Below are 7,473 nucleotides of genomic sequence, written 5' to 3' on the forward strand. Positions count from 1 at the left end.
TCACAAGGGCATTGTCCTTAAACAGTGGTTCTGCACTCATTGTACTGGATTCATTCCCTCAACTAACACAATGGCTTTCGACATGCTTAGACACACTCAGAGCTCTATGCTCCCTTTTCTCTGAGCGACCAGGCTCAGTGCGGAAAAAACCCTAAGCAATTGCAAAAAGACCGAAAAACACCTGACTGCCTCTGTGTGTGTGTGTGTGTGTGTGTGTGCGCGTGTGTGCGCGCGTGTGTATGTGTGTGTGAGAGAGAGAGAGAGAAAGAGAGGCATTTATATAACGACAGAGAGAGAGAGAGGTGGGGGCAGAAGTATAAAGGGGAGCAGAAACACAGAGAGCTACACACATAGTCCTTTTTATGAATGTGTGACTTTTGCTCTTTAGTCCTCCCTCACTTTTCCTAAAAGTGATTTACTGATAATTGACAGGCACTGCCTTGCATTTTGGTGAGCAATATATGCCCAAAGTCCTTTCTCCAGGGAGCTTGATTATACCATTCTCCCTGAGAATCCTAGTCTCCCTCCAGGGTCTGGCCACTGGTGTCTTTGGCTCAGGCAAAGTGGATTTTGAGGTAGGAGTCACTACAAAGCTGGGAAAGAAGCTGTCAACCACAGTGTGCCTTGGCATTCAGACGTATTCTGTTCCCTGGAGATTTCTATATTTGGCCTGAGTGCAAGGTATTGAGGTAGATGAAACAGAAAAAAATCTGAAAACTGCACAGCGCATTTTCTCTTGCGGTCTTATATCTCCAAAAAAAAAAAAAAGTAATTTAAAATGTATGTGAGAAAAGGGTATGTTTGAAAGTTTTAAAAAATAAAGGCCAAGAATGCTTTCAACTAACATATATTAAAGGTTATTTGGCTGCATAGATAAGATGGTCTTGTTGCTAGGCAACAGAGACACCAAGACAATGTAGGCCAGGAAAGTAGAAGAACTCATGAGTATTTTAGTGTGAATTCTTGTCACAATAGAAACCAGGATAACAAGCTTCTCCTGTAATGGGAAATGGTAGAAATGAAGATACGATGGACTGCGAGAGGTGAAACATCTTGTTTTATTTACCTAACATACCAATTCTTGGGTGATGCAGTTAATATTTTTAATACAAAATGGCCTGTTTATCCTAGTAGAGATTTTTCCAACCTTCTAGCTTGTATTTGATGACTATTAGTAGAAAGAGCTACAGGAATTTAGGTTATATTAAATAGTTATCATGGACAGAGATAAGGCTTGATTATCTTTGCAGTATGGATATGGTGTATTCTGAATTAGAAACAAGGATTCAATTTATCACTCATCTATCAAAGGAATTTGGTTATCACTTAAAAGTGAAATTTGATAGATGATGGCAGATGTTTAAGTGTATTTCATTTCACAATTTTTTCATAAGAGTATGAGCACTGTCTATTTTAGATACCTTAAAGATTTTGGAAATTTTATATGCATGGTTTTTATTCTAGATCCCCATAGTCTTTAGAATTTTTATTTTATTATTGCTACTACTAAAAAGTTGTATGGGAAGCAATGAAGATAAGTCCCCTCTCTCCAAAAACATGCTGAGAGAGTGATTATTTCATTATTTTAAGGTGGAGGAGCAAAAGCAGTCAGGAAACAATTGAAATTCATTGTGTCAGAGGCCTCTATAGCAATTTATTTACAAGAACGTCTACACTAAAAAATTGATGATTATTCATTAATTGTCAATAATATACTTATTGCATATAATTAGTTCTTATTGTCTTTGTTTGAAAAGCTCAAAATACTGAACACAGCAGTACTTTATAATCATGATTTTAGAGATTCACAAGACTGTAAAAGTATCACATTTTACCCAGAGTGAAATGGTTGTGTGTGTGTGTGTGTGTGTGTGTGTGTGTATGTGTGTGTGTGATAGAATTTCAGTTCAATCCAAAAACAGTAGCTACCCAGAGTGGGAACATAATAATATATAAGTCACACATCTATACGTACCTCCATTCACATAGAGTGGCCTTGAATTTAGTCGGATTCCATAGTGGTTCAAACTGAATAATCATCTACTTGGCCTGAGGATCCAGTGATTTGGAAGAACCAATATGAATTACTGCAGAGAGGTGCCAAAACAATGAGGAAAAAAATTTCCCTGAGAAGGAACGCTTATACACTGCTGGTGGGACTGCAAATTGGTACAGCCACTATGGAAAACAGTATGGAGGTTCCTCAAAAAACTAAGAATTGATCTACCATATGATCCAGCAGTCCCTCTACTGGGTATTTACCCCAAAGACTTGAAAACCCATATCCGAAAAGACATTCGCACATTGATGTTCATAGCAGCATTATTCGCAGTCGCTAGGACATGGAAGAAACTGAAATGTCCTACATTAGATGATTAGCTAAAGAAGCTGTGGTACATATATACAAGGGAATATTACTCAGCCATAAGAAGAGGAATCAGCTTTGTTTTTCAAAGGCATTGTGAAGAGTAAATTGGAATGGGGAACCCAGTGAGGAAGCTGTTACATTAGCAATCCAGGCAGTTATTGTGAATTATGGCCAGAGAGAAAGTCCATACTTGTAATGATATTGTCTTTGTAAAGTTTTCATACAAGTAGATTAAGAATAAATCAGGTCTAGGGCCATGCCATCCTGAACAAGCCCGATCTCATCTGATCTCAGAAGCTCAGCAGGGTTGGACCTGGTTAGTACTTGGATGGGAGACCACTAAGAAGACCAGGTGCTATAGGTGTAAAAAAAATAAAAATAAAAATAAGGGTATTATAAACTGACAAGGTCCTTGCAATCTGTGAGGTCTTAATTTAAAAATTAAAAAATATAAATAAATAATAAATAAATAAATAAATAAATAAATAAATAAATAAATAAATAAAAAGCTCCCTGTAGCAACTTCATTCATTACATAACTTCACTAATGAGATCCAGAATTTATAAAAGATCATCACTTAAATTCCACTTCTATGTATATAACCAAAATAATTGGAAACAGAGATCGAACAGATATTTGTAACCAACATTCATAGCAGCATTATTCACAAGAACCAAAAGGTGGAAACGACCCAGGATCATTAGGATAAATGGATAAATGAAATATGGCGTGTACGTACAATGGAATATTACTCAGCCTTAAAAGGGATGAAATCCTGATATATGCTAAACATGGATGAACCTTAAAAACATTATGCTAGGTGAAACAAACTAGACACAAAAGAACAAATAATAAATGATTCTAGTTATATGGGGTTACCTAGAGTTAGTCAGATTCAAAGAGACAGGAAATAGAAAAACGATGGCCAGTGACTGGGGAAGAGGGGAATGGGGAGTTATTGTTTAACAAGTACAGAGTTTCAGAATGGGATGATGAAAAAGTTCTGGAGCTGCACAGTGGTGATGGTTGCACAACAATGTGAATATACTTGATGTCACTGAACTGTACACTTAAAACAGTTAAAATGGTAAATTTTATATCGTGTGTATATTTTACCACACAGAGAAAAAATAATTATGAAAAATAAGATCATCATCTTATTCTAACTCAACACTTGAATTATTCTTTGCTCAGACTGAGCTCTGCTGCTTTTTCTTCTCCTGACCTCAGGTTCAAAAATATAACAGTGGCATCACAATGTGTTTAATTTAAATTCTGGTAGGATACTGCAAGGTCGCTTTAATAATTTCCTCTCTTTAATAATTTTCCTCTAGAAATGTTTCTTTCTGTTATTTTCTTAAAGCATTATTTATTTATCTGTTTATTTGCTAAGGCCAGCTACATGCTTGGGCAGCAATGACACATCAAGAGAGAAGCCCAGTTTTTCCCGCCCTGGTTGGAGCTTGTAGGACAGATGGCAGAGTCCAGACAGCAGGTCCACAGACTGGACAGATGGCCTGCTCTTTATTCTGAAGAAGAATGCTAGTCCTGGGATTCTGGTTTAATTATATTTGACTATTCATGAGTCTAAGTTTCTGTTATTAAGAAAGAAATGAGAGTTACAGAGGCCTCTCAGGAAAATAGTTAATTAAGCAAGGAGAATAGAGGAAGCATTCTTAGAGGTATGGTGCAGCCAAAAGACCAGTGGGAAAAAGCATTCTAAACATCCTTTTGACACTATGTCTGTTTACGGTCAAGTTTTCTACTAAGGGGTTAGCAGTGTTAGCAGCTTCATTTCTCAGCTAGGTGAATATCTGCAATCATCAGGCACCCTTCCGACTTCAGCCATAACTTTCACAAAAGATCACTCTGTTTCGGTTGAAGTCGGATCTAAAAACAGACTAGATTTAATGGATGTGGGGGATGGGTACTCCAAGGTTGGTCTTTGAATTAGACCCAAGCTGTAAGAAGTGAAGAGAGCAAAGAGGTTGATGGGACTCCTTTGGAGAATAGCTTGAATTGTTTTCCAGATTTGCATTAGGAATCCTAATTTTAGCCTATGCCTTCTTACCTGACTACTAATTGGAAATCTAAAGAATTTTCTTTTATGTACTTTTAAGCTCCTGCTATTCTCTATGTCCTATGAAATCCACAGGCAAATGAAACATATTAAAAGCTATTGTGTAGCCCCTGATTTCTAGGACACATTCTGATAAATTTTGGATCCCAAGAGTTGACCTCCCATCAGTAACTAACCCCAAGTCCTGGAAATGTATTGGTGGACTGTTGCTCAATAATACTGGGGCCTCATTTTTTTGCAGGCCACCTGCTGTGTCTCAGAGACAGACACCCCTCAGAGACACTCATCTTTTAATTCTCAGAGGTTTACATTCTATCAGTGGACACATCCTAGAACTACTTTTCAAGAAAGACAATTAGTACGGGTCATTAGGATTTATATTTGTTGTGGGTTTTTAAAAAATTATTATATTATAAAATTGACCTTTTTCTCCAGGGTCCACATTTCTATGAATTTTAACTTGGATCATTAGGTTTTGTCAACGTTGGCAGTGCACATGAGCTGAATCACTAATGCCACAGTCGACACGTAATAAATGAAGACAGTTTTTGGAAAGTTAGAATTTCCCTAAAATATAATATGTAATGTAATAGAAGATAATAAAAACAGAGGTCTTAAGTTTTGTAGAATTTCAGGATTTGATTGTAATAAAAGGTCAATGAATATTTATTAAGCAGACAATAGTGTATGTCCATAAGAGTGTAACAGAAAAAGATTATGAAACAGACTTCACTTTTCTTTAAGTTTACTCCTGTTTTAGGATAGAAGACATACACACATTCAGCATTTTAAAAATAGAAAGAATATAATTTTATTCCCAGATCAACAGAACAATGCATAAGAACTTTAAGAATCCATAGGAAAAGTCAATGTAGGTCAAATTGGGGAAGCATCTCTGAGGAGGTAGGATTTGAGGCAGGGTTTTTAGTAGCACATTTGACTGTGATTAGTCCTGCCACTCCCTTAGGCTCTGACAGACTTGGAACAGAGCTAGGCTTTATTTCTATACCAAGGGCAACTCTGTCAGTTGGTCCTAGTCTCCAGCCAAGCAGTAGTAAGTCCCGGAGCATGAACACCTCAGGAAGAAATTGGCCAATTTATTAATTAGTTTAAATCGAGATTGCCAAAATGGAATGGAATCAGCGACAAGCAGCATCACAGTCTCTGGGAGGCTTTGCTCAGTGTGGATTCCTGAGCCTCGTGCCCAGACTTGCTGAGGGGGAATGTCTGAGGTAGAGCACAAAAATCAGCCTTTTGTACACTCCCCAGGTGATTCTAATGTGCACTCACGTTTGAGAACCAGACTAGACAAAGCTGGGGGAAAATGGCAAAAATCTGATGTCTTCGAGAGATAAACATTTATATAATTTCGCGTACAACTGAATCACTCAATTATTTTAGTTTCATTTTTTTTCTTGCTTCCCAAATAGTTTAGCACTGTTGAATGCCTTGTTCTACTCCTATGTATATAGTTAAAGCTAGTAACATACTCTGGATCTCCCTGTTCTGTAGACTTGCTGCGCCATATCTGTGGCTCTTATTTATCACCATCTTTTCCTCTCCTGGTTCTTGGCAGCCCCAGTTTGAATTATCACATCTCATAATTATGTTAGATATTACTGCATTCAGCCACTCTACCTTAATAGTATTAACCTAACTGAACACAATGCTACCAGCTATTGACAGGAGTGATTTCTCCACCAGCAGCTTTATGAAGCTTCAGGGAGTTGCTACAGACGCTACATTCCACCAACAGAAAATTCCCTATAAGGGCTTTTGCAGTCCAAACATAGACAGGCTTTGTCAATAAATGAAGCAACGAGGGCAGTTGCTTCAGAAACATCTTGACCATGAGCACAGGAGCAAGGCACCTCCACAAACACAGAATGCGTAGAAATGAACAAGAGACGTTCTTAGCTATTAAGAGCTTGTCAGAAGCTCAGCTGCAAGAGGTGTGTAGCGTGCCCTCTAAGACTGAAATGAGGACATGGAAATAATAGAATGGAAACTTCTGCATTCTCTGGCTGCTAAAAAGGGCAATACCACCTACAACTCAAGGATACTGTAAGAACAGTGACTGTACTGGCAGAATGCTGTTAAGAGGTCTATAGACACATAGAAATGATTGATATTCATCTGTTTTGGCCAATGCTATTCCATTAGCTAAACTCTCTCTGTACAAAGGAACCTCTTCTTTTTCTAACTTTCATATTATGAAAAATTTTAAACACATAGAAATGTAGACAGAATAGTCTACCAAACACCCATGTGCCAATTTATCAACTTCAACAAGTTTTAAATCAGTCAGGCTTATTTTATCCTTACCCTCACTCCTTTCTCCTTCCTATGTTATTTTAAATCAAACCTCAAACATTATATATATATCAATTAATCTGTAATGATTTTAGTATGTATTTTTCTAAAAGATAAAAGTAATTGATACCATGATCACATTTTAAATTTGTAATTAACAATAATTCCAAATATCCCATCAGTGTTCAAATTTTCAGTTGTCACATAGATATATATTTTTTACAGTTTAAGTCAGGATGCAAATAAGATCTGCATATTTCAAGTGATTAATATTTTTCTTAAGTTCTTTTAACCTATAGATTTCTCTTTTTTTATTCTTACTGCAATTTATTTGTTGAAGAAACTATCGTGTGGCCTATACAATCACTGCTATTCAAACTGTAATGCATACAAATCCCCTGGCACTTGACTAAATGCAGATTTTGAGTCAGTAGGTTAGGGTGGGCCTAAGGCTATACATTTATACCAAACTTTCAGTGCTGCTGTTGCTGCCACTTGACAGACCAAACTGAGTAGTCAGACTGTAGTATATCCCATGCTCTGGGTTTCGCTGATTGAATGTGTACTTTAACATGCTTCTCTGACTTCCGTATTTCCTAAATTGGTAGTTGAGTCCAGAGACTTGATCAGATTTAGGTAGGTCTTTCTTCCTTCCTTCCTTCCTTCCTTCCTTCCTTCCTTCCTTCCTTCCTTCCTTCCTTCCTTCCTTCC

General features: G+C 37.2%; 1 protein-coding gene and 1 pseudogene across 1 annotated transcript in view; both read left to right on the plus strand.

Moving 5' to 3' along the window:
- The window catches only part of SLC35F1 (solute carrier family 35 member F1), a 170,176-nt gene that overhangs the window by 83,269 nt on the left and 79,434 nt on the right, over positions 1-7,473 (plus strand). The window lies entirely within an intron of this gene.
- Positions 2,615-2,732, plus strand: LOC112474371 (annotated as a pseudogene).

The sequence above is a fragment of the Pteropus alecto genome, unplaced genomic scaffold (genome assembly GCF_000325575.1).
Source record: "Pteropus alecto unplaced genomic scaffold, ASM32557v1 scaffold79, whole genome shotgun sequence".
Taxonomy (NCBI): domain Eukaryota; kingdom Metazoa; phylum Chordata; class Mammalia; order Chiroptera; family Pteropodidae; genus Pteropus; species Pteropus alecto.